The 24,529-nt window shown below is 40.2% G+C and overlaps 1 non-coding gene and 1 pseudogene across 1 annotated transcript; one reads left to right on the forward strand and one right to left on the reverse strand.

The window, feature by feature from the left end:
* The first annotated feature begins 5,790 nt into the window (after window positions 1-5,790).
* Window positions 5,791-5,893, forward strand: LOC130471023 (small nucleolar RNA R71). The gene has a single exon (XR_008931721.1). It is a non-coding gene; the product is annotated as a small nucleolar RNA R71 (small nucleolar RNA).
* A 3,949-nt stretch (window positions 5,894-9,842) lies between these two features.
* The window catches only part of LOC110802392 (protein ENDOPLASMIC RETICULUM-ARRESTED PEN3-like), a 35,245-nt pseudogene continuing 20,558 nt past the window's right edge, over window positions 9,843-24,529 (reverse strand).

The following is a 24,529-nucleotide window of genomic DNA, read 5'->3' on the forward strand; positions in this document are numbered from 1 at the left end:
TAGTAGTTGCTAACGAGCTGTGTAAGGACATGCAGCGTTTGAACCTTGAAATAGTAAGTGGTGAAAGCCTTGTGGGAATAATGAATGCCTTAACCATCCAACCGTCAATATTTGATGAGATTAGAGAGAATCAAGTTGGTGATGTAAAGTTGGAGCGAATCAAGGAAAAGATTTCGCACGGTAAGGAGTTAGATTTCCGAATCCATGATGATGGAAGTTTGAGGTACAAAGGCAGGTGGTGCGTGCCTCAAAAGTGTGGAGAACTGAAAGAGAGATTGATGAAAGAAGGGCATAATATGCCATATTCTGTGCACCCAGGGGGTGACAAGTTGTATAAGGACTTGAAAAAGGTCTATTGGTGGCCAAGGATGAAGAATGAAGTGGCTGAATTTGTGGCTAGATGTTTGACTTGTCAGAAGGTTAAAATTGAGCATAGGAGACCTCAAGGGAAGGTCCAACCTTTAGAGATTCCAAGCTGGAAATGGGACTGTATTTCTATGGACTTTGTCACTTGTTTACCTAAGTCAAAGACGGGGAATGATACAATTTGGGTTGTGGTAGATAGGTTGACCAAGTCAGCAGTGTTTATACCAATGAAGGAAACCTGGAAAATGGAACAACTTGCTAAAGCCTACATTAAGAATGTTGTGAGGTTACATGGAGTTCTTAAGGATATCGTATCAGATAGGGATTCAAGGTTTCTTTCGAATTTCTGGAAAAGTGTGCAGAAGAGTTTTGGTACAACATTGAAAATGAGTACAGCCTTCCACCCAGCCACGGATGGACAAACTGAAAGGACTATCCAAACCCCGGAGGACATGCTTCGGGCATGCGTTATTAATTTCAAAGGAAGTTGGGAAGATAGCCTAGATCTGATTGAGTTTCCTATAACAATAGCTATCATGCTAGCATTGGAATGGCACCATTTGAAGCTTTGTATGGACGAAAGTGTAGAAGTCCACTTTGTTGGAACGATATTAGTGAAACCGTAGTGTTGGGACCTCAAATGATAGAGGACACCATGAACCAAATCAGAACCATCCAATCAAAGATTCAAGCGGCGCAGGATCGCCAAAAGAGTTATGCAGACTTGAAACGTAGGGATGAAGAGTTAAACATAGGTGATAAAGTGTTGTTCAAAGTGTCACCAATGAAAGGTGTCATTAGATTTGGGAAGAAAGGTAAATTAATCCCTAAGTACATAGGCCCATATGAGATCTTAGAAAGAATTGGAAAGGTAGCTTATAGACTAGCCTTGCCTATGGACTTGCATAGAGTACATAATGTGTTCCACATATCTCAGTTAAGGAAATATTTCCCGGATAAATCGCATGTGTTGCAACCGGAGACCATAGAATTAGACCAAAGTCCAACCTTTGAGGAAAGACCTGTCAAAATCCTTGATAGCAAAGTGCGTAGTACGCGTACTAAAGATGTGAAAATTGTCAAAGTGTTATGGTCTAATCAAGAATCCGAGGAAGCCACTTGGGAAGCGGAGGACGAAATGAGAAAGAAATATCCCGAGCTTTTTCCCGAGGTTAGTTGAGTTACGGGGTCGTAACTCGTGTCTTTTAAGGGGGGGAGTGCGGTAGAATTTCGCGTTTTTTACCTTGTTTTCCCCTATTTTATGCTAAATTTAGTGCTTTCTATTGAATTTGCACTTATTATTGTCCTGTTTAATCATGTAAAGAGTACAACAACTTAAAACTTTTGTAAATGAACGTATTGAAAGTCTCAGAAAGTCTCAAGTTTTGAGTTGAATTTTGATTTCCGAACCCAAGTTTCGGGACGAAACTTCTTTTAAGGAGGATAGACTTTAATACCTCGTATTTTTATAATATTTATAAATATATTTTATTATATTTATAAAGCATTTTACGATTTATTATCGTTTAAATAATATTTAAATGCATTTTATTTAATGTATTTTAATTAATTAGAATATTTATTATTTTAATTAATTACGAAACGAATTTAATTCTTGAGTCAGGAAATTAAATGAGTTGCAAATGATTTTTAAAGGCTTCGGGTTTTAAATGAAAAGTCCAATTCGTTTTATTAAACGAGCCCAATCAAAGGTATTTAATTCAAGTCCTAAGCTAGCCCAATAATTTAATTCCCTAATCCCAATTCTAATTCCCTAAGCCTAGCCCATTAACAATAAGGAGCCTATAAATAGGACTCCCCATCATTAAATGAACCCCTAAAATCTCATAAACCCTCCCTTTGATTTCTTGCCCAACACTCCTCTTTCCCTCTCCTCTTGTCCGGCTCGGTCCGCACGCAGCAAGCACGAGCCTTGCTCGCTGCTGCCCTCTCGTTGCTGTGCGTGTGTTGTGGCTGTGTGGTGTTGTCGCTGCTGCCCACACACTCGCACACTCCCTCTCTTCCTCTCTCGTTCCGCGCCCAACAGTGCTGCATGTTGCTGCGTGCCTCGCCTTCCCTCGCTCGCTCTCTCGCGCCAGCGCGCGCTGTGCCCTCGCCTTCCCTTGCGCACAGCGCCCAACACCCCTCTCGCTCACTCGCTCTCTCCCTCGCGCTGCGCCCAGCCCGTGCGCGCGACCCTGATGCGTCCCCCTTCGTCGTTGCGCACGCACGCACACGAGTTGTGCGTTGTGTGTGTGTGTGTTCGTTCTTGTTCAATTTTCGCCCAATCACTCTAATTCGTGGTTGTTCCGTGCTATAGGCCGGATTGGTATAATTCTCTTCTTCCTTACCTATTCTATTTAAATTCCGTATTTTAAATTATTATATTAATATTGTTTTGAGTAATTAAAATGCTGGGAACCGGTTATGAATACCGTGGTTTGAGGATTTGTGTGTTGTGATTCATTAGGTTTGTTTTAATTATCAAATGATGAATTTTCAGATTTGTTTATTTAATAAAGCATTGATTTTTATGATATTAAACTAGTGTTATTGGGATTTTCAAGTTAGGGTTTTAACCTAGACCTAATGAGTCAATTGATTAGCATAATTAGGTGATGATTTTAATTATGATAATCAATTATATTTTCAGATTTGAATAAAGGTTTAAAGTGTCGATTTTTATTGATTTTAAAGGCGGAAAAAGTATATTTTCGTACTAGGGATTGATTTTGCAAATTGAGACGATTTTATTATTGAAAAACGATTGAATTCTAAAGTCTAAAGGAGGTTTTAATTTTTATAAAGTTGCTGGAAATTTAATGAACATGGAAATAATTTAAGTTTCATTATTTTGATGATAAGAGGTGATTTCTAGTTGAGTGCTCGTTATTGCAAAGTGGCCCCTACGCTTAGGTATTCAAGGTACGTACATGCCTAGGGCGACCACACCTTTTTGTCAATGACATTACATGATTGTTGATGATGTGAATTACATTATGTGGAATCATGTTTATTTTGGTGAACGAGCATGTGTTTTGTGATGTTGGATTTATTGGATTAATTGTTGAACAAGCATGTTGAAATTATTATGAGTATGGATTTCATTGTCAATTATGTTGTTCAATATTTATGCATGTATGGTTTATTTCACATGCAAGGGATGGATTAATTATTTGTATGCTATTGGACGGGATGTCTAGCATACCTTGAGCCATTTATTTGTACCTCGTCGTACTATTTATTTTACCACATGTGAAGGGTTAGCTCACGTAAGCCACCGCACATGTAGGGTTCAGTTGGGAATATTATGTATGAAATGAATTAGGATTTGTCGTTCAAGAGCACAACCCTCATGTTAATATGCATGATGTGGAGTTTCACTTTGGTGAAGAGGAACATGGTAGTAATATCACAAGTGTCTTGCTTGGTTGATCACAAGTCTTAAAGCATTAAAATAAGATTGTTTTGGTTGTTGTTTATTAATTGTATGTATGCATGTTGTCGAGTCTTGAGTTCCCCTTTATTAAAATATTAATAAACGTAAAGTGCAACCGGAACAAGCTTCAAAACTCTTGGAACGTATATACCTTGAGTATGAACAATGGGGGGAGTCTTGCCGGAAAGCTAGTACTCCTACTAATGATACAAGACGTTTTTTTTATTTATATTATGCGCAGGAATTCCGTCGGTATGGCCCGACACTCGGTATGGCCCGATTTTTTTTTTATTATTATATTTGGTGTATGGTTGGCTCCCATCACCTTTTCCCTTTGTGGATTATTCTTTTGGCCCGTTCGAAGCTTATTCTAATTAAATTGTGAGTCAAGAGTCGAGTCAAGAGTCGAGTCTTGTGTCTCATGATTGTTTGTTAAGTATTATATGGCTTTTGCATGTTGATTAGTTCTTAGTGAGTGATGCATGTTTTAGTTTCATTTACTCTATGCTTGTATGTACTCAGCTTTTGCTGACTACGTGCTTTGTGTGTTTCTGGTCATGGCCTTTTCCTTAATGACCCTATGATGATCCATCATTTGCACTTGCATTGTTGGGGAGTAGATTAATATAGCAGGTTGGTAGATCAAGTACGATCGAAATCATGTGGCTTGGGATGATTGAGAGAGTTGCATGCTTTCGTTCTTTGAAACTATTTTATTTAATATTTTAATTACGTTTGAAATGTTTGAATTATTTATATTTTGGGTTTTGGGCCATTCTGGTTCCAAATTATAGGAGGCCTCAATATTTCATTAATTATGGTTTTTAAAAGTTAGTTGACATTTAATTCCGCTGCGTAATTCTGGTAATAGCCTTAACCGTTATCACGGTGGCGGTAATACTTTAGTAATTCCTTTATTTTAAGTTGGAAAATGATTTTATAAAAGCAAGGAATTGTTAGGGTGTTACAAAGTGGTATTTGCAGAGCTCTAGTTTGAGAGCTGCTTTACATTAATTAATAGTGCAAAGTGGTAAATCCTTAAACTACGATTGCGGAACTTTAGGATTTTCGAAAATTATTTTCCTAAAGTCAAAACGTATTATTTTGAGTACTCAATATCTTAAAGGTCAAATATCAATTATTTTGGGTCGTTTGAAATTAGTGGAAAAGTCGGATTATTATTTAATATTAATTAAATTTTTCGAATTTTTTATTATTTAATATTACCTTGGTTGTATTGGCCTTGATTGCCAAAACCTTGAGGTTGACCATAGGGTACTTGGCTTTGATAGCCTTGTGCTCTATAGCCACCTCGATTTTGGCTATTATACCCACTTCCTTGGCCATAGCCTTGGTGGGAACCATACATAGGGGGCCCTCTAGGTTGCCTAGCAAAATTTTGATTGTTATGGTTATCATTCCTAGACCTCTCATTTAAGGCATGAGCATACTCCGCATCAAAATCACCTTCATACGAAGGGCCATAATCCACAAAAGACACATTATTAACTAAGGGGCATGCATTGGGGAAGTGACCATAGTCTTGGCAATTATCGCAAAAAGAAATGCCCGGAGGCATTGTGTTATAGGAACTAACCTTGCTCTTCCCCTTAGTGAAAAGAGTGGCCAAAGGAGGTGGAATTGTAGATGGTGATGGTGGTTGGCTTGAAGCTCTTCCCGCAAATGGTGAAGGTGGTTGGCTTGGCGTGCTTTTAAGTTTCTCCAACCGCGAGCTAAGCTTCTCTATGATCTGAGCTTGCTCCATACCATAGACCGATCCTTTCTCATCATCACTCCTTCCCTTGCCTTCATAATCCCTTGCACCAACATGCCATGCTTGATAATTTTGGACCACGTCCTCAATTATCTCCTCAATTTGATCTTGTGTCTTGTTCATGACGGGACCTCCCGCGCCCGCATCTAGACTTGTCTTTGAACTTGGACTCAACCCCAATTAGAAGGTTTGAAGCAACAACCATTTAGGGATCCCATGGTGAGGGCATTCCCTTTGGTACTCCTTAAAATGATCCCATGCTTCGAAGAGTGACTCGTCTCGCTTTTGCTCAAAGGATTGGATTTTGTGGCGATATTCCGCCGTCTTCCCATGCGAGTAAAACTTGGCCAAGAACGCACTAGTCACCTCGTTCCAAGTGCGAAGTGAGTTGGGCTTGACCTCCTTGTCAAGCCAATCACTTGCTCGCCCAAGTAGAGAGAACCGAAACAATGTCAACCTCACGTAATCCGATGTAACACCATTGTGCTTGATTGTGTCACAATAGTGCTCGAATTGTTTGAGATGTTCGTGAGGTGATTCATTGCTCTTCCCACGAAAGGGTTGGCTTTGGACCAAATTGATCAAGGCGGGCTTGATCTCAAAGTTGTTGGCACTTGTTGTGGGGGCTTGAATACCGCATGTAGCTTCGAATGCCCCCGGTATTCCCAAGTTCTTAACCGGGAGCGCCATATTCTCAAAAACTTGATCACTCTCTTGTTGTTCCTCACCAACACTCAACGATTCAAATCTGTTATTGCTTGATGAGCTAGACTGTACACGCCTTAGTCTCCTAAGTTTTCTCTCCAATTCGAGGTCAAGAGGATGGAGGGTCCTTTGACGAGCACGCCCCCTAACAAGCATACAAACTCAAGAAAACCGTGAGCAATGCCAAGGAAAAAGAAAGCTAAGCTAAATTGCAATGTTTTTGTATTTTCTAATGATGAACTAGTCTCAACTTAAACTCAAAAATAACAACCGTTCCCCGGCAACGGCGCCATTTTGATAAGGCGTTTTTCCGTCGTTGATAGATCAACGCCACAATCAAACAAAATTTATAGAACTGCTAGACTAACCAACTATATGAACTATAGTGGCAAGTATAGGGATCGTCCCAAAGAAACGATGGTTCTCGAGTTTAAATGTCAAGCTAGTTCGAACAACAAGTTTGATTTGAATTATCACTATGAAGCTAAACTAACAATTAAACTAGATTGAATCAAGGAAGGGAAACGTTAGGGAGTTGGGGATAGTCTAGGGAAATCGGGGGAAATGAACTACCATCTAGTAATCATGAATGATGCAATGACATAGCACATAGGGGAATGAAACCAAATGACGTGCTCGCCACCTCTCGGATGGAGCACGCGAAGCAACCTAGCCTATAGAAGAGCTTTCGCCTAGTCCTAAGCTAGATAAGCTTGCATATAATAGGAACTATCATTCACTTGCAGGAATTAGGCTCACAATGTCTTGCCAAACCTAAATCATACATTCCAATCTAATTCAATCAACTAGCATTTGCAACTACTACTCAATTGATCATGGAAAATCCTAGCACTAAATCAATTTAATCACATCAATCATTCATCAATCAAATCATCAAGTTCCCCTAATTAGGCCCCTAGATTCTCCCCTTTCCCTAACCTAATTCTACTCACTAATCATACTAGAAATCAAGAAATCCATTAATTCTAGATTAGCAAGCATGGAATTGAAAGATTAGAAAGAGAGAATAAAAGACTAGAACAATCAATTGAACAATCATAAAGAGAATTAAGGATCAAAGTAACTAAAGTAAAATCAAGAAGAATTCAATAATTGAAGGAATTAAAGAATAATCAACAATGATAACAAAAGCAAGAATTAAGAAATTGAATTGAATTGCACAAAATTAGAAGAAGAGTTTAGAGAATTACAACTTTGATGCTTCAATGGGGGAGAGTTTCTCTCTCTAGAAATGCTGAAAAACTAACTTTGAGAATCTAAAAAAATGTCAACTAAAATTCTACCCTTAACAAAATAAACGAAAAATCTATTTATAAGTTTCCCCAAATAGAAGCCGAAATTCGAATAAGAGCAACCCGCGCAGCCATTCGGTCGCACAGACCCTCTGTGCGACCGAACGTAAAAGAATCATTCGAGAAAACACTGAGACCTGTACGAGCGAAGGCAGCAAAGAACACTTCCTTCGTCATGTGCGATCGAAGGAGGAACCCTGTTCGGTCGAATGGAGTTTTTTGGCTCATATCTCCTCTGCAGTATGATTCGCTCGAACAGAAGGGCTTGTGTGGGCGCACAACTCTTGTGCGGTCGAGTAGAAAACGTTGTGCGGTCGCATCCCAAATTTGAGACATTCTGCCTCCAAAAATCAACTATGTGCGACCGAACAACAGGGCACGTTCGATCGCACAGTGCCTGTGCTGTCGAACATAAAGACCGTGCGGTCGCTTTCCAATTTTAAGACATTCTGCCTCCAAAAATCCATTCTGTGCGACCGAACAACAGAGCACGTTCGATCGCACAGAACTGGATATTCCTTACTGCCCATTTGCACTCCTCTGTTCGGGTGCACAAATCATCACTCGATCGCACAAGCCCTGTTTTGGCTTGATTCTACTTGTTTTCCATCACTTTTCATCATAATCACCTATAAAGCACAAGATGGAACGAAACTTATAAAATTCACACAAAAAGCTATAAAAACAATAAAAAAGCATAAAAACTAACATAAAATCCTAAGCTAAGAGCAACATAAATGTCGCTCATCAGTTTCCGTTAATATTTCCGATTCCGGAAATAATTTCCTTTTCCGACAATATTTACGATTCCAGTAATATTTCCGATTCCGACAATATTTCTATTTCCGATAATATTTTCCGATGCGAGCCATGTTTCTGTTTCCGGCAACATCTACGACATGGTGAATATTTATATTTCCGTCATGAACCATATTTCCGTTTCCGGCAATATCATCATTTCCGGAGTATTCTTTATTTCGCCTTTTGACGATTTCAGCTCCCACTGGAATCGAGATCCGTCGTTTCTGAATGTTCATAAATGGAGTACTTAATGAATAATATATTCACTTAAATACTTGATCCGCTCATGTACTATTTGCGTGACCCTACGTGTTCAATCAAGAATAAGTTGTGGTTTAATATTATTAATTCCACTTGAACTGAAGCGGCCTCTAGCTAGGCATTCAGTTCACTTGATCTCACTAAATTTATTAACTTGTTAATTAATACTGAACCGCATTTATTAGACTTAGCATTAAATGCATACTTGGACCAAGAACATTATTTCCTTCACGTACCTTTTATATGCAACGTAGACAGACGAAATTAAATCATCTTGCAAAAGTCAATCTACCATACCGGCAGTGGTATACTGTTAGTTTACAACTTGCTTGGGTCATAATATTGGTTGCCTACTGCAGTTTTATTCCATATTTTTTTCTATTTTGCTGGGTACTAAACTGTTAGTGATTGTTAGTGATTGTTAGAGCAAGGTGTATAATACTTTATAAAATGTGATACTGTAATATTGTTTTATGCCTGGCTCGTTATTCCACATGAATTCAAATGGCTCATTTTCTCATTAATTTTATAATATGCAACCAGCAACAAGGCAAATTGATGGAAAAACTCAAAAGGAAATCTTTGCAAACATTGTATAATTAAACTGCATTACAATTGTGCATTAGGGATGCGTTGGAGTTTATAATAGCTTAATTAACTACTCCGTAATACATAGTACCCAACTTTTCTCAATTATTATTATTAATTGAAAAACCGAGCATGAGTTGGGTATTACCTAGCTAGTTTAGATATAGACCTCCTTAACAAATAGACAGATAAGAAGAAACATCATTCATGGAAATTCATATTGCTAGTGCCTGACAATGATGAATCATCGGCAGTAGGTTAGTTTGATCAATAATGCAGTATCTTAACACAAGTTATTCGTGAAAAAAATGCAGAAATGAAAAATATTGAGGGCCTTTTAATGTTGGTACCCAAATTTGCCTATTTTCATTCAAAAGATCATTTCCCCCCGCCTAATTGAATCAACGAAAATGATAACAAGATACCCTTGAATCAAAACTCCCAATTTTCATAACAAGATAACTTACATCACTTCCCTTGACCAGCCAAGCACCTTGTCCAGTCTTTCACTAACTTTTGATTTCGAGCTTTCATAAATTCATAATAGTAGTAAGATATCAGAAACAGAAACAGAAATAGAAACAAATGAAGAACATTAAACCGGCTTAACACCAGAGAATCGAGATGTCTTCCAAACTTCAACGCCTTCCACATTTTCCCTACTAATAAACAACCTATTCCCACCTCCTTCAATCTTCTTTAATATCCCCCGCGCCGAGTCCTCCACCTTATCTACAAAATTCCTCATGTATACACTCCATATCCTCTCATCCTCCTCTAAAACTTGACGCTCTTCCACCTTCGACCAAGCTTCCAAACCCCCATCTCTCCCAACAAACACATTTCCCTTGAAACAATGCACCACCACACTCCCCCCATCCTTCCAATTTCCACTCAATATTGGGTTTGGATCCTTCAAATACATCTAAGGGTCTGACCCTAATTTTCTCAAATCAGCCACACCCAAGTCCCCACTCCTTGAACCCACCTTTACCAGATACAGCCCCTCAAGATCAACATCAATATGCCCCATTGTGTCCCCCAACCTGCTACTCTGAACCACCCCACCTGTCTCATTTGTCTCCCATACCATCTTCCCAGACCTACGGCCCCATAACCGAACGTACCCTGAATACCTAAACGTTTCGCAATTTACCGCGCTTCCCACCAGCAATTCCAATTGCGGAACCCACCTTAGCTTCCTAATAGAAGAGGATTTGGTCGAGTTTCCTGACTGCCTCCCAATCTCTGCCACAAATTTCAGCGTTCATTTGTCAACAATAAGGATGACGTTCTCCCCGTGTCTACACTTAAACGCAGCGAAAAATACCGCCGGAAACGACTCAACTCCGTGCCCCACCGAATCAGCGATGGAAGTGACTCGGGATTTCTAGACTCTAGTGTCAGAATTATCTACCCACTACAGAGAACCCACATGATCTTCTCTAATATAAAATGGAGGCCAGAGGAAGAGTTTGATCCAACATCCGAGATATTTGGGGAAATAGCAGCGATGGAGGATATACCATCCAGATGGGTACGAAAGGTGGAGGAATGAGAAGGTGTGGTAGCATCGTAGTACGATATTTTTCGGAATGAGTGAGGAGGAGAGAGGTGGGGGAAGAGGCAAATAAGTCGTAGACGATGGAGGAGGAAGGATGAGAGAGAGAGATGTGACAAATGATGCATAGATAGGGGAGAAGGGTGGAAGAGAGAAAGAGGAGAGGAGGGAGCAAGAATGGAGGTCGTAGAATTGGGATTCCTTGATGAGTTGGTAAAGGGAGAAGTGCGGAATGCGGTGGAGTGAAGGCGATGAGTGCAGAGGAGGGAGATGAGGGGGGAGAAGATATATGGGTTTCGGTCGATGAAGATTGATGGTTGAGTGGGCGTGGATATGGAGGAGAGAGAAGCAAGGAGGGAGAAGGATTGCAGGATGTTGAGACAGTGGTTTCAAAGATTTTTCCGCCGATGTTGAGCTTAATTCGTTGGTTGGTGCTTAATTCAGGGGAAGACGAAGAAGATACTTTGGTCTCTATTGAGAAATTTGCGAAGAATTTCACCAACAAAATAAAGTCCACTAGGTTCAATGATTTTGACTTTTTGACGTTCTGAGCTAACCCATCTAAGAGCATCTCCAATGAGAGAAAGTCTATTTGCATATCTGATATGTGCTTGCAAATATATATCACAACAAAAGACAAAATAGGAAAAAGAAAAAAAAAAATTGTTGTCAACTTCTTTTTTTGAAAAACATTATTTTTATGTTTACTTTATGGATTGATGGATACGAAAATGAAGTAATTTTAAAAGTAGAACAATGGTATTTTTTTAAAAGAAATGGTAACTTTTTAAAAATAAATGGTACTTTGTTTTATGAAATGATACTTTTTTTTAAAGTAATGGTACTTTTTTTAAAAAAATGGTACTTTCTCTCTCTACTTTGTCATTTTTTCTCTCTACTGTAATCTCCTTCCCTCTCTATTTTTTCTCATTATCTCTGTACTTTTCATCTTCTTCTATGTCTTAATTTTCTGTGCTGATTGTTGTGTTTTGTCATTTAGTGTTTTTTCCTTACCTCTTACCCTTTTCCCTATTATCTCTTGTTGTGCGATGATATGTGTTCTCCACTCATATTTGATATCCACTTGGACAACTCTCTCCAATGACAATATTATTTGACAATTGGTCTATTAGAACATCAACGTCACTTAACCTCCCCATGATGTCTCTCTTCTCACCTCATTAGTCCACATCACTTTTCACTAATTTTATAACATATCCTTCCCATTTCACAATTTCATACATGCGTTCATTAAATTCCTTATTTACCTTCTATCTCCTAATTTTCCATACTCCACCACCTTTTTCCCCTCCTATTTTCCATATCCCACCAATATTAATAAAAATATTTGTTTCATCGCGTTAATTTAATATAATATTAATCAATTCAAAATATAATAATTATAATTAAATGATTACCTTCTAATTAATCGGATTAATTAATTAATTGTATTACGTTAAAAAAATATCAAATCTGGTCTCTATTTATAGAGGATAAAAAATATGGTTGTTGGTTTTTTTTTAAATTCATTATTTTTAGAAAGTTATGATTTTTGTTATAAATGGTAATATTACCGTTGAAGATAATCAATTTTTTTATAAGGTGGTTTTACATGTAAGACTATCTAATTAGCTAGTGATTGATTTTTCATCGACCACCTTACGCTGATTGCATCTCTTTGTTCCTTGAAATTTCCGATCACCATCGCCATCATCATCATTCATCGTCTTCTGAAGGAAATCGTTCCCTTGGTCCAAGTATGCATTTAATGCATTTAATGCTAAATCTAATAAACCCGGTTCAGTATTAATTAAGCAAGTTAATTATTCAGTGATATCAAGTGATCTGAATGCCTAGTTAGATACCGTTTTAGTTCAACTGAAATTAATGTCATTAATGCCACAACTTACTCTTGACTGAACCCGTATGGTCACACAAATAGTACGTGAACGGATCAAGTATTTAGGTGAATATTATATTCAGTAAATACTCTAATTATGGATATTCGAAAATGACGAATGTTGGTTTTAGTGGGAGCTAAACAAACTGTCAAAAGGCGAAGAAAGAACATTTGCCAAAAATGAAGATATTACCGGAAACGGAAATATGGTTCATAACGGAAATATATATAAATATTAACGAAGTTGAAGATGTTCCCGCAAGCGGAAATATGGTTCGTGTCGCAAATGTTATCGGAAATAGAAATATTGTCGGAATCGAAAATATTGCCGGAAAAGGAAATATTATCGGAGTCGAGAATATTTTCGAAATCGGAAATATTGTCGGAGTCGGAAATATTATCGGAAACGTAAATATTTTTTGAACGGGAAATATTTTCCTGAGTCAGAAAATGAATCGGAAGCACGAAACAAGCGACGATCCATTGTACGAACGATAGCTCATCGCTCGATGGGCCAAGGCAGAAAAGCATAGCGTCGAGCAACAAAGTCCAGCGCTAACGCAAGCACGCCAGGCACAAAGGCCCAGCGCGCCAGCATTAGCGCACAGGCCCAACGTGGCCTTGTGTGGGCTGTGTGGGCAGCACATGGCCTGCAAGCTTGCTTGGGCCAGAAGGCTTTGTGCTAGCCGGCCAAGCGCTAGGAGTTTTAGGGTTTTTGTTTTTGGTATATTTCCAAGACTTTCCTAAAATCGTTCTAGGGTTTTTGACTTCTAGGGTTTTCCCATTTTCCTATAAATACATGGCCTATGGTCATTAATAAACACATCATTTGAAACACAATTCAATACACTTTTCCTATCACATAAAAGTGAAAATCGCGAAATCATAAAACCTTATTTTATATCTTAGTTGGTACGATCTAAGGCGGATCCGAACGTACTGTGGAATTTTTACGGAGGGACGACGTTTGGCGTCCTAACTTGATCTTGTTCGGTTCAGGAGCAGCAAGGGAAGACACACATCACAAAGTGTTTTCACTAAATTATGCTAAATGATTATGTACATTTAATTTGGATTCTGACATTTATGGTTTTTCCGCATGACATTAGATTGTTCATAACCTAACAGTGGTATCAAGAGCCTCTAATTAATTGCATAATAATTTAAATTAATATGGATTAATCTTATAAATTAGCAAAGAATTAAAGGGGTGAATTAATTTGGTATAATTAATTACAAAGTCATACGATTATTAATTAATATATTCGCAGGATTTTCGGCAGTTTTGTCAATAATAATCAGAATCTTATGTTTTTATAGTAAATTCCGCATGTAAACGATGTTTTAAAAGTTTGACAAAAATGAGATATTTTCGGCCGAACCTAGAATTCCCAGATTCGAAGCCTAACTATGACTTTCGGATGTTTTAGTTTTTCGAATGCATAATTATAATTTTAATGATATTAAAAATTAATATTTGCATCTCTTGTTTAATAATCTTGAGTTAATAAATGATATACTGCAAATGATTAACAATTTCAAGATTTAAATTCGTTAATTATGCTACCTAATTTGTAATTGTAACTAATTTATTGAATTTCAAATGATTTGGAATTCGTTTTGATTTTCATAATAAATTAGTAATTTAATTGGGATCTTATGACTAAAATACCACCTGAAGTTTGTTAAAGTTTGAATCTTTAAAATTTTATGAACCCTTATTTTTAATCCCTAAAGTTCATAGAATCGGAAATTTGTTTTAATTAATGAATTTTCGATTTATCGCCTAAACATTTATGATATTAATATGATTTATTAATTTGTCATAAATTTTGAAATATTTAAAATATGTAATTTTATAATTCGTTTCACAATCTTGCACGTACGAACAAAGCCGCAAGGGCCACGAACGTACGAAACCCTTCATGGGCGTTGTTGCTGGCTTGGGCGCACAGAGTGCGGGCGATGGATGCTCGTGCTGTGCGCCGAGCTGTGTGGTGGGCGAGATGCATGGGCGCGCGCTGCAGATGTTGTGTGTGCTTGTGCGAGTGGGAGAGGAGGGCGACAAGCAAAGGGGTGGGAGAGCGACACGCTGAGCAAGGGAGCTCACGTCCGCGCAATGCCTTGCGCCTCTGCCCAGCACGTGAGCAAGCGAGCAAGCGAGCGTTGGCTTCACTACGACCTGCTGCATTGTTGTGCGCGACAATTCTGTGCGGGCCAACGAGCGATCTGTCGCTGCTGTGCTGCGCGTATGAGGCCTAGGCGAGCGATGGGCTTCGTGCTCATTGCCTTGCCTTGGCATATGATCGTTTCGATTTTATTTTGTGGAGCGACAAATTTAATTAATTTTAATTTCGTGCTTATAATTTTTCTCGGAATTTAATTTTAGTAGTTTAATTATTATAATTAATTTTAGACTAATTATTTAATAAAATTAAAACCTTGAATAAATTAAAATCAATTCATTTTAATCAACTAAAAATCGTTTAAGGGATTTAGGATAATTATATGAGCTTTAAATTTTAATTAAATATGTGGTTTCCGATTGAACTTGGAAAGACATCTTATGTTTAAAATTAGTAAAACATATAAATTTTGGTTCAAGTGGGAGCTTTTATTCATGTTGGTTAAACTCTTGATTAGGTCCTTATTACCTTAGGATTAATAAACTCGATTAGAACTAATAAGGTCAAATAATTTGTAGATTTTTGAGCGTTAATTAGTTGTTGCAATTATTATGTGATGCATGTTTTCTGCTAACTTGCTAAGTGGGCCATTCATTGATAAATGAATGGGTGAATGGTATATTGTAACCATATTTTTTTTGCAGGTTGCGGAAAGTGACTAGTGTGGCCAAAATAGGATAGAAAATATGGTCTGCATACCATTAAATTTGAATGTAAAATATGGTCAAATGTACCATGGTTTTTATTTAAATATGGTCTGCGTACCATTAATTTGTTGTAAATCCTATTCGATGAAAATGACGCCTCCCATGGTGAAATTCAAGAACGGAGTTTCCAATCCATTTTCAAGACGAAGTTTGATGATTGAAGCTTCAAGATGAAGTCGGGCCATACTAGATCACAAATTTTATCTTATGCATGTTTAAGATATTTATTTCTTTACATATGTCTTGATATTATGCATGAGATTATTGTTTACCTATGTTGCATGATTACGGATTTTAGTTCACTTAAAATCTAACCAAGATAGTAAAAGCCTTAAGTTCCAAAGTTTAAAGTTGAGTTAAAAGGTGTCATTCCAAAATAACACTTAATTTCTCACCTTTATGTCAAGTTAGTGATAGTTTTCCGCCAAAGCGAGGCGTCACTTCTTGATTTTATTGGGGTAAGGTAAACATTAGTTGTGAGTACAAGTTGATTTTGGTTGAACTCAACGATATATGTAAGGAGTCCTTTCATGTCGTGGAAAATGGGATAGGTTTTCCTAATAAGTACTTAGATGTACCTATCAACCAAGAGTAGTTCCTAGACTATTAGCAACGAATTTGCTTACCTAAAATGTTTTAGAATTGAGACAAGCCAAAGCATGCTTAGTTCTTTAATAGTTTTGAGGATCTTGGATTAATTTTATTCACACCTAACGGAACACATAAACTTAAATAAAATGCTTAATAAATTTGAATTATGCATGATTTCTTGAATTTAATTTTATTAAGAGCATGTATGAATGGTTATTTACTTGTTTATTCTTTTCAATTGTAGTTTCTGAACTATGACATTCAATCAAAACATCATCATCGGTTCGGAACTTATGATCAAGTTGAACCTAACAAATTTTCTTGAATGGAAAAGGAAGCTTGTTGAGATGGTAAAACTCAATGACATTGAGTATGCACTCTTCAACCCCATTCCAATCTATTATGCAAGAGACATGACCCCTGAAAAACATGCCGCGTGGGAAGCGGATCTCAAGAAGGTGATGAGTCTCATGATGAGCAACATCCCTAGTGATTAGAATAGAAGGTTTGTAGCTTACGAACCTTATATGCTCATCAAGAATCTGAGGGATATCTGTCGTGGAAGCACGAAGGAAAGAGACCTAAATGTCCATGAATTGATCCAATCAATGAAAGGATTGAAGGTTGATTCTCAAAACAGATGTTTCAGGATGGAAGTCCAAGAAACGCATGCTCGGATCCTTTGCTCTAAACAAAGGATTGGTAATCCACTAAGAGATAATGTGAACTACATGCTTTCATTGTTTGAATGCTTGAGTCTGCTATGATCTCCAATAAGCGAAAGGATGGTTGTCCCCATCTTACTCAATTCACTTCATGATGGGTTTAGTCGCTTCAAGCTACTTTACATGAGTGAACCAAGAGAAGAAACAGTTGGTGAGTTTATTCAGCTTGTTCATTCTGCTAAAATAGTAATCGACTATGAGGCCAAGGATTTACTCAAGGCTAAAGGGAGGCCATTCAAGAAAGGTGGAAATTCCAAGGGCAATGTGTAGGGGGTATTTTTTTTATCCCGTTTCCTACAAGGGGGGTTTGGCACGTGGCGGTTCGTTTAGAGAACCGTTGAATTGTTTTTGCACCTCGAAGGAGTCGCCACCAAACTTTATTTTAGGTCCCGTTTGGGAAGACCGTAAAATGACTCTATTTTTGGATAAGGCCTTGAATCCTTGAAACGGATGGGTGAGATCCGGGCTCGGGAACGAAAATGCTTATTCGGCGAGCTTTAGAAATATTCAAGTACGTTGGCACAACATTGTTTCGAAAATAAACCCTAAGATTAGACTATGTGGGTTTAAAATTTAGAGCAAAATAGAATTTCTAATTGTACGGTGGTCACTTATCTTTAAAGATTGATTTAAGGAACCTAAGGTCGGTTTGTCCGAAAGTATCTTCGTTAAGCGTGATGTAACCTTTGTATTTTGTTGTATTTAGCATGTTGGTGATGAAAGCGATAAAGCACATAAAGCAACATCACAATACTAAATAAAGTGCGGAATTAGTAAATACAAGAACCCCTAGAAAAGGACTAGGGAGTAGGTCCCCATTGCCTAGAAATGGACTAGGGAAGTAAAGGTGCGGAATTGAAAGTGCGAAATTGAAATTGCGGTATTGAAATTGCGGTATTGAAATTGCGGTATTGAAAGTGCGATATTGAAAGTGCGATATTGAAAGGTGCGATATTGAAATTGCGATATTGAAAGGTGCATAATTGAAATTTGTACTTGGGCACATGAGATTCGAACGCCAAGCGGCTCCTTAAAAATAAGTGCGCCCGACACGAATTCAAAGCCAAAAATCTCAACTTTTGAGAGGTTGCTTAACCCAAATGTCCTAGATTTTGCATATTGAACTTGAAATTGAAAGCTTGAATATTGAAAGGTTTGAACTTGAAATGATTTGAAATTTGAACTTGAAATGATCCTAGTTTAGAGAGGTAGTTATGAACAACCCTAAACATGGTGGGATCTTGAAATTTGAAAACTTGAACTTATATATTGAAAAATGGAGTCTTGAATCTCAAAAGACTAAACCTTTAAATGCTAAAAAGGTGTCGTCTTTGATTACACCACACTTGAAGGTGATTCTAGTTCAAAGAGATGAATGTAAGCAACTTTAAACATCCTTGAATCTTGAAAGTTTGTATTTTGTATTTTGAAAAAGTTTGTATTTTTGAAAAAGCATGTATGATTGTTGCAAGTGGTGTTTTTTATGGCAAAAAACACCAACTTGCTAATCATTTGAAATCAAAATAACATGATTGATTGAAATGGGATTCGGATTTACCTAGTTAGGCTTAGACACGAGCTCCCAATTGCTTTTGAATTTTGGAATTTGTATGTGTTTTTGAAGAGTTTTGAAGTTTGTATTGTGAGGAGTAATGTCGAAATTACGACGTTGTATGTGTTGTGCTCTCCTTTTTTCGATGGAAATGTGGGGTATTTATAGGAGGGAAATGGTGCAAAACGCCAGCACACGCCAGCGCCTGGCGCCAGGCCAGCGCTGGACGCTGCTGACGTGGCTTGAATGCCGCCAAAAAGGACGGAAAGATGCCGTCCTTGATTTGTCTTGTATGGGTGTACCTTCGTACGAATAGTACGATGTTTGGCGTGTACTGTTTGCTTGGAGGTTAAGACTTGAATTTGCGTCTAAAAACAACCCTTTCTCGGGTTTTTGGATTCCGGTTTTACGGGACGGGACCCGGCATTCTCGGTTTTGTGGGTCGGCCCCCGAAATTGACTTGCCTTATATGATTTTGAGTGGAAAAGGCCTAGTAAAACCAATGGGATGGTCTACTAATTGAGATTGAACTTGGATTTTGAAATTGGATTTTGGAAGTTGTATTTTGTACCGAGTTCCGGGAGGGGAACGGTCTCGGGGATTGGATTTTGGATATTGGATCTTGGAGGTGTTCTTAGCAATTGGGATTTCAGCCTGGAGTTACTCCAATTGCCTAACAAGGATAATGGTATCGTCATCATCCCAAAGGGGAGACACAAATTAGGTGTCTACAGAAGCCCCCACTTTGACTGAGCGTTCGGTTAGGAAAGCGCAAGTCAAAGTATTTCGAAAGGGACGGAGAATGGTCAAGATGTTCTGCAATCGAGACCACTCTTTGTACGCCGGTACCTGCATAAAATAGGCGTTAGAAAAAGGATAGAGTCTACCTCGGTGCGGTTAATGATGACTCCGATTTGTACTTTTATTTTTGCGCCTTCAGTCCAGGACGGAGCTTGGCATCGAAAATTTTGAATTTTTGAATATTGAATTTTGAACTTTGACACCCGGAGTTAATCCGTTGGGATGTGCTTTGCTGGGGATAAGAGCTTTTTACTGGCCCTTAAAATTTTGAACTTCGACTAACTTTCCCGGAGCTTGGGTCCGTTGGGAGTTGGACGCCTGAGTTGTTGTATTTTTTGGACTTTGTATTCTTGAAATATTCATCTGTTTGCACTCGGAGATACAGGTGTATACCCGTATTTTCGATGGATGGTTCGATGTGACGTTTGATGCTTGGTGCGGAAGGCCGTAGCAGCAAAGGACGTGCAATCAGCACGGGAGACCGTGCGCTGCAGACTTGCGCATGCAGCAGGTCAGCGCACGGCGCTGGGGCGGTGCCTTGCGCGGGGCTGCACTATATAAGTGCCCCTTGCCGTGCCATTTTAAGGCACATTCACTTGAAATTCTTTTGCTCTTTCTCTCAAAGGTTGATTAAGCTCTTCTCTTGGTCTTGTTCTTGCCTTGTCCATGTAAGTTTTTCATGTTTTTGCTAATGAAATAACTCTAGGATTGCATGTAGTTTTGATTTTCTCGTACTTTGAAATGATGCTTGTATGCTTAAGCTTTGAATCTTGTAGAAAACTGTTTGATAGCCACTTGAACTTGAACTGTTGGAACTTGTACTTTTGAAAATTTTTGAACTCGTATCTGCTTCGGCATGGATAGCCTAGGCGTTGATGTAGGACTTGAATACCTGCTTCGGCGTGGGTAGCCTAGGCGTTGGTGTAGAATTTGTACCTTGAATTAGAGGGGATTATGTTTTGATTTTTTTTTTTGACTTTGTTTAGGCTAGTATAGGATAGCCCCCAGTTTAGAATTTTGACTCTTTGTATGCTACTTGATTTAGTATGCCTCGTCACACTTGGAGAAAGCTCGCTGAGTCATATGTGGTTCGAGCTGCTGAGGAAGACGCTTCGGATGATGAAGCGGCTGCAATAAATGCGCCAGGTGGGGGTATGGTTCTCCGAGATGCGCCTGCTTTCTCTGGTGCTGGTTGGACCCCTTCCGACCTGGTGTTTCGGCCGGATTGGCACTTGTCTCAGCGGCCTCGCGCTGGCATGGTGAGTCTTGTACTGTGTTTTGAGTTTGTACTTTGTACTTGTATAGGTCTTGAGCTAACTCGTTCACCTGTAGGCCGACGGAAAGCCGTTCCGCACTTACTGGTCCTTGGTGGAGGTTCAAAGGGCTTTTAAAGCTCTCCGTGCTGATGTAGAGGCTATGGAGATTTGGTCGCAGATGGGCCTAGCCGATTTCTGGTGTACCATGGGAGGTTCCCCGAGGAGAACGGGGATTAAAAACCGTTTGTGGGCTTTGTTAGAGCTGTGGTGGGATACCACCAACACCTTCCACATGGCATGGGGAGAGATCACTGTTACCCCTCTTGAGTTTGCTATGATTACAGGTCTTCCTTTTTCTGAGAGGAATGTGACCTTTGATACTGAGCTGACGTGGCGCTCGGCCGCTGCCAGGGACTTGCTCGGCCCTGTCGTTGATTTGTCAAAGGACGACTCGCACACTTCTGTGACGGTGCTTGTGGATGCTATCTGTGGTGAGGGTGTGTCCGCGGAGCAGAGGGTTAGGCTCTTCCTCCTTGTCTTAGTTAGCAGAGTGATTGCGCCGAGTAGGAACAGTCGGGTGCATATTAGCTTCTTGTCCGCTCTGAGGGACTTGAATGCTGTATCGAGTTATAACTGGGGTGGTTTGGCATATAGCCACCTCTTGTATGAAATGGGGCGGGCCTCCCGGACTGCACTGGGGAGTGACCCGAGCATGGCTGATCTGTGGAGCGTGCTGGAGGTATTCGAGACTCCTTGTACTTCGTACTTTGTATTTGCATGCTTGTATCTTGAACTTGACTGATGTTTGGTTTGAAAGATTTGGATCTATGAGCACTTCCCAACTTTGGCGCCGGAGCGTACTAGAGATGCGGTTTACCTGTATGCTGCCTCTTGGATAGGAGCGGTGCGCGTTGGTGCGTCCCTGGCTGCTTCTCGTAGAGCTTGGAGAGTTTTACCTGCTGATAGGGTAATGTTCTTGTACTGTTTTTCTCTCTTGTATTTGTATTTGTACTGTTGCCTGAGTTGTTGGTTTTGCAGGTGGTATGGCGTCCTTTTGCCAACGCGGTTGTACCTGCCTCAGCCGCTCATGCCCATTTCCTGTCTGGGCGGCGGGTTTTGCTTCAAGGGGTGTACCTCCATATGTGGTATCTGGGGGAACGGGTTTCCCCTCAGCACAATTCGGGGGAGAGACTCATCCCCAAGGATCCGCCGGAGTCCATGCTGGCGTTGGATGAAGAGTTGGCCTGGCTCTATGCGGAGGCTAGGGGCGAGGCTGTTTGCCGCTCTTGGAGGGAGTTTGTACACAGGAAGGGGAGCTATGATGACTTCCTGAGGAGGCTGGCTCCACCAGTACGCTTTGTACTGCCGGTGAGCTTTTGAATCTTGTATTCTTCTATTCTTGTATTGATTGGATGATTGTATGATTGTATGATTGTATGTAGGAGGAGGAGGAGGTTGATCCTGAGGAAATTCCTCATGCTGATAGGATCCTCCGCTATGAGAATTCAGACGGGGAGGAGGTGGTGGAGACATTCCTTGGGCTTCTCCTCCGCACCGAATATCATATGATGTTGTACCCGAGCATTACGCCCCTGTAAGTACTGTTGCATTTTTGAAACTGTTTGTAACTTTGCATGGGAAAATTGATCTTGAATTTTGTATGCAGGCGTCTCGAGTGATAGTGCGTCGCTGGATGCTCTTTCTTGATTCTTGGAAGAGGCAGTGCGCCAAGCTGACCCGAAAGCTTTCTGGCCGGAACAGAGAGGTACCTCACTTGATCTTGAAACTTGTATACTGGAAATTCCAACTGGGAAATTGATTCTTAAAATTGTATCTTGTATAGGAGCGCCGTCGAGACCGTAGAGACCTTGGTGACAGGGAGCCTCAGGCGGAGACGTCATTGGGACAGGAGGGACCAAGCTTGGAGCTGGGACAGGGGTCCGGTGCTGGTGCTCATCGGAGGCATTCTGATGCTGAGTGGGGAGCTTCCCCTTTTGTACATGTTGATCCCACCAGGCATTCATTTGGAGGTGCTAGCGGTTCACGACCCTTTGTTCCTCCTTCCGGCTATTACTTCGGAGGAAGTGGTCCTCAGCCTTGGGGTGCAGGTTCATGGGTTGCTATTCGGAGATGGAGAGGATGCGCCAGGCTCAGATGTTTGGGTCGTACCCGTATATGCCGATGTCGCCGCCTTATCAGTATCCCTCTCCTCAACAGGGAGTTCATCCCTCCACTGGCACACTTCGTATCTCGGAGGAGGATCCTAGTACCCTTGGGACGGAGCTGGAACGCCTTAGGAGGCAAAACAGGGACAAGGGGCCTGTGGTTGACATCACCGTTGATGATGACTCAGACTGACCCTGCATGGTAGCGAGTTCCATCTTGCCTGGGTTGATTTTGTATAGGCTGGATTGTATTGTGTTTGTACGGCTTGAAACTTGAATTTTTGTATGGTTTGTATGGTTTTGAACTTGGATTGGTTTGTAAAATTTGAAGATTGGCTTTTGTATGTTTGAATACTTGAAATTGTATGCGTTGTGTGTGCCTTGAAATTTTGTAGCTATATGCATGCATGACAATTTTGCGAAAATTTTTTAAAAAAATTTGCCCATTTTTTCGGGTGTATGTACCCACTATAAGCCCCCACTTTGACTGAGGTTTTTTGGTTAGGAAAAGCGCAATTCAAAGTATATTCAACTCTTGCTTATGCATATGCAGACTCGACCTAGGAAGCCGATCTAGGACTAGAATGCTTGAATTTTGAAAGAGAAAATTGATCCGAAATCTGCCCGCAGCGTTGATCCGGACTGCTTGAAATTGCGCGGCTTGTGGCTTTGGAATCTTGAATAATGGAAGTTGTACTCTGTTGTCCGAAACACTAAAGAGTTTGTACGAGGAGTCATAAGAGAGGGCGGTGGCCTCGTCCTTTGGTGCAGGCTCCCGGCGTCTGGCGCGAGCTTGGCGTCTGGCGCCTGTGAGCTGTCGTGCAAGCCAAATCTTGTATTAATAGGGAGCATTTCGGATCATTTCTTGTATCAATCCTTCCCTACTATCATTGCATACTGCTTCCTCACGAAGAGAAAATATGGATGTGTCTTTTGAAAGGGAGCTTGATGGCATGCATCTTGGGGTGCTCGTCTATTTCCGGTTTGTAAAGTTGGATTTGCACTTCATTCTTGCTGCTCTGGAGGCTTGGGACCCGAATCATCATGTCTTCCGTTTTGGAAATAATGAGGTATGTCCCCTCCCTGAGGAATTTAGTGCCATATTGGGGTGGCCCTTGATGCTGGAGCCATGCATGCCTAGTGTTGAAGAACACTTTTTCTCGAGTTTTGAAAGGTATTTGGGCTTGAAGCCCCCACTTTTGAGTGTTGTTGTATATGGCAGAGGGGTGGATTTGTCCCTCTTTGTCACCTACTTTGCTGGGCTTGATGTTCCCAAAGTTTTCCGCTTGAGAGCCTTGAGTTTTTGTATATTTGCTCGCTTTCTCTTTTCGAAGCAGGGGTTTGGTAATGGCGATGCCTCCCTAATTGAGATTGTAGATCAGTTTGCTAATGGTCAGGACCCAATGCCGCTCGTGATTGGCGAAACATTGATTGGCCTTGACATGCTGAAGTCGGACCCCTGTTCATTGCCGTCGGGAAGTCCGATATTACTCCAAGTAAGGATCTGGAGCCTTCTTTGTATTGTTGAACTTGTACTTGTATTTGAATTTTGAAATGTGCTTCTTGTATACTCCCCAAGGTTTGGCTTATGGAGAGGCTCATGTTGGTGGCACCACCGGAGAACATGGCGAGCTACAATAGAAGAGGATTCACTGTGCGGCCCATGGTGTATGGCCGGCTTTCATTGGACGAGTGGAGATGCGCACTCTCTGGGATTGAATCTTGTATAAGGTGGGTAGTTCCTTGGTGGGGAATTGCTTCCATGAGACATGCCCCTGGTTCTACTGCTGTGAGGGTGCCAAGCCTCACAATGCTGGTCTTCTACTCGCCTGCTCGAG

This window comes from Spinacia oleracea, chromosome 3, assembly GCF_020520425.1.
Source record: "Spinacia oleracea cultivar Varoflay chromosome 3, BTI_SOV_V1, whole genome shotgun sequence".
In the NCBI taxonomy this organism is placed as follows: domain Eukaryota; kingdom Viridiplantae; phylum Streptophyta; class Magnoliopsida; order Caryophyllales; family Amaranthaceae; genus Spinacia; species Spinacia oleracea.